This window comes from Capricornis sumatraensis, chromosome 10 (assembly GCF_032405125.1).
Source record: "Capricornis sumatraensis isolate serow.1 chromosome 10, serow.2, whole genome shotgun sequence".
Taxonomy (NCBI): Eukaryota; Metazoa; Chordata; class Mammalia; order Artiodactyla; family Bovidae; genus Capricornis; species Capricornis sumatraensis.
This window is the reverse complement of record NC_091078.1, coordinates 75,164,665-75,178,476: the sequence shown is the minus strand read 5'-3', so window position 1 is coordinate 75,178,476 and position 13,812 is coordinate 75,164,665.

Below are 13,812 nucleotides of genomic sequence, written 5' to 3'. Positions count from 1 at the left end.
CCCACTTGTTAATTCTTATCTGTGGCTGTTTTCATTCAACAACAGCAGAGGAGGGCAGTTGGCAATGTGGCTGTGTGATAAACACAAAGCCTCAAATGTTTCCTATTTGGCTCTTTAAAAAGTCCAGATAATTTCCAAAAGGCAATTGGAGTGGGAAAAGAGACCATAGGAAAGGCTGGCAGGGGAAAAAAGTTTACATTTGAAAGATCACATAGCCTCCATTGCAATCTAATGAGATTGGCATTAAATATGAAGAGACAGGTATGGAGACCTTGATGACTTGCTCATGGTCATAGAGTCAGTAAATCACAGAGCTGGGATTTGAACTCAGGCCTTTCTGACCCCAAAGGCCAAGTTTTTCAACATTTTCTCACGTGTAGAAGCCACATGTCATCAAGGGGCTATCTCAACCTAACTTCACACCCAATCAAAGAAAAATACTCCTTAACATGGAAGTTTTCTAATGACTATGTGTACTGTGGACAAAGGCACTTGAGCCCCAAGAAAAGCCATGTGCTTGCTGTATGAACAAGGCTCTCAGAAGAGTCCATCAGTGCTGCGATGATTACATCCACACCATGCTTGTCTTGTGGGAAACGGTGGAACCACAACTAGTCAAGTCTGCGTTCCCTGTAACGGGGCCATTTGTGAAAAACAAAAAAAGGCATTGTGAAGCAAATGTTAAGTTTGCCTTAAAGGTCCCCATCTTTTCCTTGGACAGTTCCCACAAATGACTTCACATTCCTGGGCCTCAGTTGCTCCATCTTTAAAATGGGGATAATTAAAGTCCATTGGGTTGTTCTGTTCTGCAGATCAAACGAGATCAAGATCATCAACATACACACTTGCTTAGTGCCTGGGGCACAGTAAGTATTCAATAAATACTACCTCCTTCAGTTCTGAGCTGCCCCAGACAATGCCTGCCTAATAAACTTGCTTTTTATTGAAAAGTTCCCCAATTTAATCTTTTATCCTCTGAAGCCAAACTTACTGGTCTTATGGTCCATTCCCTCAAAGCTTGGATCTGTTTTAAATAAATTATTTCCAGAGGGCATGGGGAGGGAGATGAATGTATAGTTACTGTTTCTGAACACATTTAATAATACATACGTGCCTTCAAGTTCCACCCGTTCTTCTGGATTCCAAAATGTGCCAAAGATTATTCATCCTCCTCCCTCTCAACACTCCCACTCCAGCTGCCTAGTGATACCACCGCTGGCCCAGACTTGAATCTGGAGGTGGCCCTTAGCTTCTTCCCCTCACTGGAGCACCGGGTCAACCTCCTCCCCAAGGCCTAATTCTGCTTCACCTGTGCCCTCTGCCCCAGTTCCCATAACCAGGATGATCCTAGTCCATTTTCTAATTAGTCTCCTGCCTCCAATGTCCTCCTCTCTCCAAATCAGCTGACCCAGAGCTGTCAGAATCAGCTCTGACCAACAAAACACCTTCCGTGACCTTCCAGCATCAAGGTTCACGCACCTGGACTTGGCACCCCGAGTCACCCAACTTCCCTGACCAGTCTTGACTTCATTACCTTTACTGCGGTCAAGAGCAGCATTTAAATATTTGACAATCAGCCAGAGACACTGACAGCCACTGACCCTTTCATTTCTGGCTCAAGGGAAGTTCTGGTGGAGAACCCCTAGGCGAGCAACAGTTCTCTCTTGACCAGTATGGTGTATTTCAACACTTGATGATTATCTGACCTCCCAATAGCCAGTTTTTCCTATTCTTCTGACATGCCCTTTACATTCCTCGCTGTTCCTTCTCTATAGACCATCTTAACTGCTACTTTCCCCCCACAGTGTCATATAGCAGTCCCTTTTCCCTGTTACTCTGAATTCCCACAGCATTTTCCTAATGTACCTCTGACGGGACACAGCACTTTCTCATCACGTTACAGGTACTAGCATACATGTGTTATATCCCCCACTAATAATAACTTAAGTTTGCAAACTGACAACCTGAGGACTCTACTCAGCCTGTGGAAACTTGATAAACCTGAAAGTTGTTTGCTTGTTTTAGTGAGAGATTTCAGACTTCAAAACTGTCTTTCTGGCTTCTCTTAGAGCATGGGCAGGCCTGGTCATATGGGGCTTGTCTGCTGTGGTAGCTATGATTGGCTGGATCCTTGCCACAACACCCCTGCAAGGGCCTATTTCACTTCTGTTCATTTCCTGCCTGGTCCCTGCCAGCATGTGAGTTTGCAGCCCTGCTGTAGCAGGAAGAATCCCATTTAATTTTCATACAATGTAATGGTTAAAAGCACAGACGTAGGACCCAGTCCACTTACAGTCCTGCTTAATGTTGATACTCATTAGCTGTGTGACTTTGGTCAAGTTACTTAACCTCCCTGGGATTTGGGTTTCTTTTCTGTAAAATGTGAGTAATAATACTGTAGTACCTGCTTTATGGGATTCTTATGATGATTTAATGGGTTAACGTGGAATACTTAAGACAGTGCTTGGTATGTTGGAAGCAATCCAGCATTAGCTTTATATTAGTATATGAGTATTAGTTACAACAGAGGGGATAAGACATTCCTCACAGAACCTTGCACTTAGAACTTAGTACATATATAAGCATACTTGGATAATGAATGAAGAAATCAAGTAATATTCACAACAGCCTCACTGAAACTCTGGGCTAGCCCAGATGAAGGCCTGATATAACAGAATGCCCATCAACGTGGGTAGCTTGGATGAAATATTTGAGGAGCTACTGGAAATTAAAGGGATCCTTCAGTTTTGGCTTGTAAAAAGATATCTAGACAGGTATAAAGAAAAGAAGTCATTTGTTTCAATGTTGAAGATTATACACTAATAATCCAAGTAGCAAACAATGTATCAATAAAATTGTCTGAATTCTAACCAGTGTCTCTGTACAATTTCTATCCAGAGTTTCTTGGGGACAATAGGGCAGAAGGAAAGAGGATGGATTGGAGTTTTAGTACGGAAGTGTATCTGCAGAGAAGCTCATTTTTTTTTACTCGGATTGTGTGTTCACTTGGAATAGCTGGAGGAGGGTTTAGTTGATGGAAATTATGGAAGAATAAAAATTTCCTCCCTCCAGTGAAACCCTTCCAGGTATAACTTTCAGTCTACATCAATTATCATATTTTTGTCCAAAGCACTAAATAGTAATGAAAATAATACCTACATTCAAATACAGGGAAAGCAGACATCCAGCTTCTAGAAACATCCAGCTCTCTGCAATGTCTCTCAAAGGAAGATGTAATGGAGTATACAAGGGTGTTCTTGGCCCTATCCCTGAACCCACGGTTAGGGATTCTGATTAAAAAGTGATTTGTATCCCAATAGTGGATTCTTTATGGATGAGGTTTGGCTAAGCTCAAACCAGAGGAGGGGTACTCAATAAAGAAACTTTATCGTCCTTACAAAACTTCAACAGCTGGAAGAGATTTTATACCCTTTCTCATTAAGGTAGATGCTTTTGTTTCCCTCCTCCTGGAATTCCTTCAGGGAAAATGACGTCAGTGGATCATCATCCCCGGGTCAAAAGTCCTTCCTTCCAACAACCAGACTCCAGCAGCCCATCTAGAACAGACCAGCCAAAAACTAGGGGCACAGCCTACAGCTCAACCCTGACCTAGAGGAAAGGTGAGCTCTGATGATTTTGAAAGTCAAAGCCTAGCATGATCTGAAATTCATGTGATAACAAATTATCAGACCTGAATTTGGAAGATCTCCAAGGAAACTTCTCTCCAGAGTATCAAAGGAAGCCAAGAGAGATTACAACATCTGGGACTGCAGCTGAGCATCTGAAGGTGATGATTGTTTAGGCAAGTGATTTACTGCTGACCTGTGGAGAAAACAAAGTAGAGCAGGGGGTGGGTGGATTGACAGGGCAGGGAGAACAGCCAGCAAAGGCTGAGCATGTGAATCATAACCGGCCCAGGGCCAAGTCCAAGTATCTGACAGTGAAGTAAAAGAAAATGGGCAGAGAGGGCAGGAAACCTGGGTTCTGCTTTCAGCTCTGCCACCCATTTTCTCCCTGACCTCCACAGATGCTTCTCTGGACCTTGCTTTCCTCCTCTCTAGTACAGGAAGGCAGAGCTTAGGTCAGCATGTAAGTGTCAAAAGCCTTCAGGGACCAGGGTGGGAATGTCAAGGTGAGGAGGAGCTTAGGTGAGGCAATAAGGAAGACAGGGAATGGTGGTGACTGTGCTTAGTCAGAGTGCACACTCCTGACCAAAGGCTTTCAGTGCCTTGTCGTTAGAGCACGGTTCTAGCTGACACACCTCTGACCCAGGGTGACCTTCCAACTATTATCTTTGCACCGGATGATGACCACATTCTACTATAATTCTCTGGGCATCTGAGATCGTAAAATGGGTCCAGTGTATACACATAACATACTCTTGGCTCAAATACAAAGGAAGTGGAATTTGGGGCTATCTGAATTAAGAACTTAGGCTTTGCAGTAAACTACAGTTGAGTCTTTGGTTCAGTCACTAACAAATTGTCCATGCTCCCTTGCTTACACTTCTGAACCTCAGCATCACTGAAGACCACAAGATTTTCTGTAGGTTTCTGGAAGTTTTGTTTGGTGGCAAAACTAAGCCAAACTATTTAGAGATATTATTTATAGCAGGGGTCAGAATTTTTTTTCTGTAAAAGGCCAGACAGTAAGCATTTTAGGCTTTGCAAATCCCAACTTACTCAACTCTGTCTTTGTGTCATGAAAGCAGCCACAACAAGTGGGCATAACTATGTTCCAATAAACCTGATTTACAAAAACAGGTGGATGTGACTCATCAACTGCAGTTTGCCAGCCACTGATATGTACAGTTTAGCAGGAATCTTCATACATTTTGCCACAGAAATATTAATGACTGTGGGTGGTCTCCTGGACACCTGTGGCATTATGGAAGAGAGAATAATAGCCTCCAAAGATGTGTGTCTCTTAATCTCTGAATCTTGCAAATGTTACCTGACATGGATAAATAGACTCTGCAGATCTGATTAAGTCAGCAAACTTGAGCTGGGGGAGGTGACCCCTGCCTTAATGGGGTGAGGTCAGTATAATCCCTTGGGTCCTAACAGGAGGGCGGCAGAAGAGTTGGAGATACCAGAGACATGATGATGGTAAGCAGAGGTCAAAGAAAGGGAAACATGGAGATGCTATGCTACTGGCTTGAAGATGGAGGAAGGACATGAACCACAGTAGTCCAGTGGCCTTGAGCACTAGAAAAAGCAAAGAAAGAGTCTCCTCTAGAGCCTCCAGAAGGAGCACAACCCTGCAGCACTGTGATTACAGGCCTTTGACCTATAGAACTGTAACACAATAAGGGTGTTGTTTCAAGCCACTGAATTGGTGCTTATTTGTTACAATGATAGTAGAAACTTAGTACACAGATACCGTGTAATATATGGTATGGATATTCAATTTTCTTTCCAACATAGAAAATGTATGAACATAAACCTCTCATCTGAAGAATTTCAGACTGTGGCTTGTGAATTTATAGTTGTAGGATCCACACAATCTCAGGTAAAATCTCAGGTTTCCTGTGCACAGGATGGGTATAAAATTTCATCTTCTCTCAAGGTCATTAAGAAGGACACAGGGAATCTCCTCCTAGAAGCCCCTTCAAGGAAGGTCTTGATACCTAAAGTGATGTCAACAGTTGGCTGGCTAAAAAGCCCTCAGCCCCAAAGGGATTGTCTTAGCCACAAGGCCCTTGAGGACAGGACACATTTATGTCTATGTAAGATGAGGGTGCTAAAGACCCAGCCATTCCCACAAAGTTGAGAATCAGATTTTTCAACTGTCAGCAAACATTTCACTCTAAACCTTTGAGACTAGGTAATCCATGTGGCTATTTCAAAATAGCACTCTAATAGGCCAGCAAATTTGGAAAACTCAGCAGTGGCCACTGGACTGAAAAAGGTCAGTTTTCATCCCAGTCCCAAAGAAAGGCAATGCCAAAGAATGCTCAAACTACCACACAATTGCACTCATCTCACATGCTAGTAAAGTCATGCTCAAAATTCTCTAAGCCAGGCTTCAGCAATACGTGAACCGTGAACTCCCAGATGTTCAAGCTGGTTTTGGAAAAGGCAGAGGAACCAGAGATCAAATTGCCAACATCCACTGGATCATCAAGAAAGCAAGAGAGTTCCAGAAAAACATTTATTTCTGCTTTATTGACTATGCCAAAGCCTTTGACTGTGTGGATCACAATAAACTGTGGAAAATTCTGAAAGAGATGGGAATACCAGACCACCTGACCTGCCTCTTGAGAAACCTGTATGCAGGTCAGGAAGCAACAGTTAGAACTGGACATGGAACAACAGACTGGTTCCAAATAGGAAAAGGAGTATCTCAAGGCTGTATATTGTCACCCTGCTTATTTAACTTCTATGCAGAGTACATCATGAGAAACGCTGGGCTGGAAGAAGCACAGGCTGGAATCAAGATTGCCGGGAGAAATATCAATAACCTCAGATATGCAGATGACACCACCCTTATGGCAGAAAGTGAAGAGGAACTAAAAAGCCTCTTGATGAAAGTGAAAGAGGAGAGTGAAAATGTTGGCTTAAAGCTCAACATTCAGAAAAATAAGATCATAGCATCTGGTCCCATCACTTCATGGGAAATAGATGGGGAAACAGTAGAAACAGTGGCAGACTTTATTTTGGGGGCCCCATAATCACTGCAGATGGTGACTGCAGCCATGAAATTAAAAGACGCTTACTCCTTGGAAGGAAAGTTATGACCAACCTAGATATCATATTCAAAAGCAGAGATATTATTTTGCCAACAAAGGTCCATCTAGTCAAGGCTATGGTTTTTCCAGTGGTCATGTATGAATGTGAGAGTTGGACTGTGAAGAAAGCTGAGCACTGAAGAACTGATGCTTTTGAACTGTGGTGTTGGAGAAGACTCTTGAGAGTCCCTTGGACTGCAAGGAGATCCAACCAGTCCATCCTAAAGGAGACCAGTCCTGGGTGTTCATTGGAAGGACTAATGCTGAAGCTGAAACTCTAATACTTTGGCCACCTGAAGTGAAGAGGTGACTCATTGGAAAAGACCCTGATGCTGGGAGGGATTGGGGGCAGGAGGCGAAGGGGACAACCGAGGATGAGATGGGTGGATGGCATCACCGACTTGATCCACATGAGTTTGGGTGAACTCTGGGAGTTGGTGATGGACAGGGAGGCTTGGCATACTGCGATTCATGGGGTCGCAAAGAGTCAGACATACCTGAGCAACTGAACTGAACTGACTGAAGACATACCTACTCTTCCAATATATGGGTGGAATGTTTTTAAATAAAGTTTAAAAAATTAATTTATATAAATTAATTATATAAATTCAAAATAGGACTATTTTAGATTATTATAAATAAATAATATTTATTCAAATGAAGGATTTTTAAGAAACAAGGCAATCCAATTAAATTATATAAGCACCACAAAAGGAGGGGAAACTTTCTCAAGTAGGTAAGCCACACCCACAAACTGTCAGCTAACCTTCACTCATATCACACGCTAGTAAAGCAATGCTCAAAATTCTCCAAGTCAGGCACCAATAATACACGAACCATGAACTTCCAGATGTTCAAGCTGGATTTAGAAAAGGCAGAGGAACCAGAGATCAAATTGCTAACATCTGTTGGATCATCGAAAAAGCAAGAGAGTTCCAGAAAAGCATGTATTTCTGCTTCATTGACTATGCCAAAGCCTTTGACTGTGTGGATCACAATAAACTGTGGAAAATTCTGAAAGAGATGGGAATATCAGATCACCTGACCTGCCTCCTGAGAAATCTGTATGCAGATCAGGAAGCAACAGTTAGAACTGGACATGGAACAACAGACTGGTTCCAAATTGGGAAAGTAGTATGTCAAAGCTGTATATTGTTATCCTGCTTACTTAACTTCTATGCAGAGTACATCATGAGAAATGCTGGGCTGGATGAAGCACAAGCTGGAAACAAGATTGCCAGGAGAAATATCAGTAATCTCAAATATGCAGATGACACCATCCCTATGGCAGAAAGTGAAGAACTAAAGAACTTCTTGATGAAAGTGGAAGAGGAGCGTGAAAATGTTGGCTTAAAGCTCAACATTCAGAAAACGAAGATCATGACATCCAATCCTATCACTTTATGGCAAATAGATGGGGAAACAGTGGAAACAGTGGCTGACTTTATTTTGAGGGGCTCCAAAATCACTGCAGATGGTGACTGCAGCCATGAAATTAAAAAATGCTTACTCCTTGGAAGAAAAGTTATGACCAACATAGATAGCATATTCAAAAGCAGAGATATTACTTTGCCAACAAAGGCCCATCCAGTCAAGGCTATGGTTTTTCCAGTAGTCATGTATGGATGTGAGAGTTGGACTATAAAGAAATCTGAGCCCCGAAGAACTGATGCTTTTGAACTGTGGTTTTGGAGAAGACTCTTGAGAGTTCCTTGGACTGCAAGGAGATCCAAACAGTCTATCCTCAAGGAAATCAGTCCTGAATATTCATTGGAAGGACTGATGTTGAAGCTGAAACTCCAATACTTTGGCCACCTGATGCGAAGAGGTGACTCGTTTGAAAAGACCCTGATGCTGGGAAAGATTGAAGGCAGGAGGAGAAGAGAACGACAGAGGATGAGATGGCTGGATGGCATCACCGATTCAATGGACAGGACTTTGAGTAAATTCCAGGAGTTGGTGATGGACAGGGAGGCCTGGTGTGCTGCACGGTCCATGGGGTTGCAAAGAGTCGGACACAACTGAGTGACTGAACTGAACTGAACTGAACCTTCAAAAGCAAAACTGGCTACCAACAGCCCAGCGGAGATGTAATTGTGTTTCCAAGGTCTAGCCCCCACACTTTCACCTCATGTAGCTTTAGCTAGGAGAAAATGTATCGACCCTGTAGCCATTATAATGAAATGGGCATCCAGGATCTCAGTGGGAAGCTGGCAACAGGAACTAAGCCGGGATTTAGAAACTTTTGGTAATACCTGAGCAAAGAGAGAGAGAGAGGTTGCTTCAACCAAGCAAGTCTTCTTCCAAAACAAGCTGGGAAGATGGAAAAAGGGGACCCCTTTGTCAAATCAATGACAGCTTAACACAGAAAAGCTTTAGATAACAGACTTTCCAGAAGAAGACAATTCCACGGCCATGCAATCCACATACTCACTGGTACCCCAGACTCTGCAGCAGTACTCATAGCCTGGGAATGTCTTGTCCAGAGCCGCTCTGTACCACTGCCACCTTGCTCTGTGCCCAATAGTCCTGCCCTGTGCCCGTCTCCTCGCCACTTCTCTTGTGCTCTAATTCCATGATGGGTCAATCGGTGGGGACCACCAACAAGAGGATCCTAAGGTTAGGGAAGGGGTGAAGGCCAAGAGGGTTATTTCCTCCCCTTCCTCCCTGATGGCCATCATGGGCAGGCAGCATTTCTTGTTACAGTTTTGTCAGGGGTCTCTCTATACGTCAGGGTATAGAGGATACCACTCTCTGTACCACTCTCTCAACGTCAGGGTCCCAAGTGAGCTTCTCTCTCCTCACCCCTTCCCTGCCTAGTGGTGGTAACCACCCTCAGTAACTACATTCTCCCTTTTGGTGTCCCTATGCCCTTCTATACTTTGTAATCAGTCACTTTATTAACCTCCCTCCAAGTTACCCAATTTTTATCTAGAATTTGCTTTCTGCTGTGATTCCCCACTGATTTAAATAATAAGAACCATATTAAACACTAACTATAAGTTCTGCAAGCACTGTGTTATGTAATCCTCCCAAGAATTCCATGAAGGGAGAGTTGTTAATCCACTTTACAGATGATGAATCTGAGACCTAGGGAACTGACGATGATGCAACTCGAAAATAGCAAGCCAGGAACTGAACCCAGGCCATCTGAATAAAAACTCTGACTTTAACCACTATGCTATACTGCTGTGATGATGGCCAAGCTTTACCATGTCCATGACATTCAGCAGGGAAATAAACTATCTTAAGAGACTATTCTTCCCCATTGATACAAATAGCTCAGTAGCTGGTCTACAATGGATGAAAATGATTAGCATTATTGCTGATGATTCTCAGGTCCAAGCAGCCTTTCTTCATTCATCCCTTTCCAATCAGCTAGTGAAAGTTGTGAATCAGTGATGTTGACGGGTGCTGGAGTAGGAGTGGGAGCAAAAGAAAGCAAGAGAGAGAACAAAAAAGATCTAGACAGGCAGGTCATACCTAAATATCCAGTCATTCCTCTCAAGTCTTTGGTCTTTAATAAGAGGGCGGCAGATGTACGATTCGAGTGTTGACCTTTGAAACGAGAGCAAGCTTTTATAGACAGGATCTCAGCTCTCGTCCAACAGAGGGAGAGGCTTCTGTGCTCCAGAAGATGAAATTTTTGTCTGCCAAATTAGACCAGCCAGTGACCGTTTGTCTTTAAACCAGTGGTTCTATAAACTGTAGCTCCTGCTTAATGCTGTCACAGATCTTTGTAGCCTCACATTTCTTTTTCAAAGCCTTCTTGAATATCTTGCACATAAAGATGACCTTTAGACTCCATTTAGCGAGTTCTTAAATCTATCCCATCCCGCTGGGATTTGGGTTGGAAAAGTGTGAACTTTACTATTAATTTCAGTGAGATCCATCGTCTCAGTTAAGCTTTCTTTGTTAAGGGCAGCAGAACTCAGTTCTGCCAACGTAAGCAAAGAGAAACTTAAATGAAAGGATGTCAAGGGCTCATGGGCTTGACAGAAGACTTGTATGATGTGTAGAGACTAGGCCTTGGGATGAACAGGAACCAAAGGAGATTCACAATGCCAGGAAGCAGTGGGAAGAGCTACAGTCTAGATCCTGGAATAGTCTGGCCCCAAAGCCCCCGAGTCCAGGAGAGATTTCTAAGCTATGACACTGCTTGAAATTCGGGGTGTACAGAGAAAGTACCTGGGAAAGTCAGCTGAGCTTTATCCTCTTTCTCCCCCGTCTCCCTATCCCTTTCCACCAACTAGAGTAGAGTGAAGGATAATCTGACTCCCCGTGGAAAATGTTCACTGGGAACTGCCCTCTTCAGAACCTGCTACGAATGCCCCCCTCTACCCTTTGTGCCTAAAGGAGAAGTTACCTATAGGTTCACCTATATAGAGAACTACTTCTCTCCCAGGCTACTGGACCACCATCAACCAAGGCAGGACAGGATATCAAGAACGCATCTTCCTCATCCATCAGAAAGAAATTCTGAAATGTATTCTTTCTCAGAAGGTCAGTGTGACTGAGCCCAGGTACCCACAGTGATAAGCTCAGTTTTAGTGCCATGAAGGATGGCTGGCTCTTTTCCATGCCTCATGTCCGAATTCTCTCATAGTGCATCCTGGAATCTTCTCCCAATTAAACCACGTGTACTCAAGCTCAGCTTTAAGGGAACCCAAACTAAGGGATTTTAACCAGGGCTTCTACATAAGGGGAGAAACAAATCCCTAATCAAAACTTGAATTGCAGTGAAGTTAAAGAAATTGATGATGGGCAACCATAAATGACAAATTCACCACAACGGTTAACAATGATAGCCAAAAAAATGTTTTTAAGGTTATTAGAATAAAAAGGGGAAAATTACAGAAGAGGTTCCCCAGTAGAGGGTTTTATTTTGTTGCTTAATTTCAGCAGAGATGTGTTGCGTAAGATTCTCAAGTTGTGTCCTTGTGTCTTTTAGAAGTATATCTGTAATAGTTACCTACTGCTGTGTAAAATATTACCCAAACCTTAGTGGCTTCAAACAATAAGCATTTACTATCTCGTGGTTTTTAGGAGTCAGCAGCTTAGTTGAGTGGTTCTGGCTTGGGTTCTCTCATGAGGTTGCCATCAGGATGTCAACAGGGGCTGCTGTCATTTGAAGGCTTGACTGGGGGGTCCAAGATGACTCACTCACACGTCTGTTGGCAGGAGGCTTCAGTTCCTCACCCCATGGACTTCCCCACAAGATTGCTTGCGTGCTCCTATAGCTGTATGTCCCAAATGAATGATCAAAGTGGAATCTGCAATGTCTTTTATGACCCAGGTTCAGAGGTTAAATTACTCACATCTGTAGAATCCCACTGGTTATACAATCAGCTCCAGGAAAGTAGAAAAGGCCTATATAAAGATGTGCATATTAGGAGTAGAAAAGACTGTGGGTCACTTTCAAGGCTGGTTACACAGTACCATTTTCTTCTAAGGCAATGATTTTCAAAGTTTTTTTGAAACTGCCCAATGGATAAAGAATTCTACAGAGGAGCAGAGTCAGGGATTCCCATCCCATACCCAGTTGGTCCACAACTGGATGCCTGAGGGCAACAGTTTACTGTGAAGCCAAATCGCTTTGTGAAAATAAGGACCTCAGTACAGTTCATTTCCCTTGTGATTATGATTCTGGCCTGGAGTCTGAGGATAACCAGATCTCTAGGGCTGGAACCAAAACAGGACTTGTACTGGATAGACTTATGTTTGGATAGACGATCTCTCCCCTGCCAATTCTTCCCCTCCTCCTCCATGAGGATCAGATCCTAAACTCCAGCATGAAGTAAACAAAAGAGAAAAAAATTCCTTTGTAAGCCCACCAGAATCTAGTAAAAACAGAGCCATATGCTGCAGAACTCAATCCGGAAATTCCAGCTTAACATAAAAAATATAAAATACCATCCTCAATGTGCCAAGCTTTTATAAAGAAGATGAGTGACTCTGCCAACCCAAATAAGAGAAAAGGCCAAATGAGTTAAAGCACCAAGCACATTTCAGAACCACCCCTCCCTTCACCAAATCATAAATCCTGTGTAAGTAAGTTCTGTGGATAAGGGCCTGGGAGACTAACTATGAACCTCTTGTTCGCCCAGAGCCTAGGGTTCAAAGTGTATGTATGTTATAGAGCAGGGGTCTCTAACCTCCAGGCGAAGGACCAGTACCAGTTTGCACTCTGTTAGGAACCAGGCCCCACAGCAGGAGGTAGGCGGTGAGTGAGCGAAACTTCATCTGCCTCTCCCCATTGCTCCCCATCACTCACATGACTGCCTGAACCATCCCCTCGCACCCCAGTCCACGGAAAATTTGTGTTCCACAAAACCAGTCCCTGGTGCCACAAAGGTTGAGGACAGCTGTCATGGAGTATAACAACCCAGAGCTCAAAGGAAAAATAACATTGTTACCCAAGAATTAGCCCCTAAAAATACATTCTACCCAGAGCATTTCTCTTTGTGAGAAATGGAAATTACAGAGATATATGGAAAAACATAAATTCATACAGTAGCAAGATAGTGCATTGATTGAAATAGTGGGTCACTGCACTGCAAATTTGTGCCGCAACTACACTGCTTCAAATGACAGAAGGCCAGCCACGAACAGCACAACAAAGCTCTTTCACAGAAATGTTCATTATGGATACTTCATTAAAGGATACTTCCCAGAACTGTACATATAAACCTTGATGTTGCATTATCCATAACTTTGTCACGTAAACCATACCTGGTATCAAGAGAGACTGGGAAACTTAGTCTTTATTCCAGTCATGTGCCCAATACAAATAAGAGCTGTTGTTACTAAGGAAGAATAATAGAGCAGAAATTAAGAAGAGATCAGAGCATGTCGGCAATTTCCGATCAGGGACTTGATTTTCCCTTTATACAGACAGCCTGGTTAAGACGTCTTAGTTCATGTTCCCCTAAAGCAGAGCTTGAGACAGTCTCCGTTCTTCCCCTTTCACGTCACCTCAGCTAGCACATGCTTTTTATATGCCTGCCCTGTGAAGACATGCTCATGAAGGTCAGCTGGCCACAGTAAGGAGCTCAGTTTGATTATACAACAGGAAGCCGCCA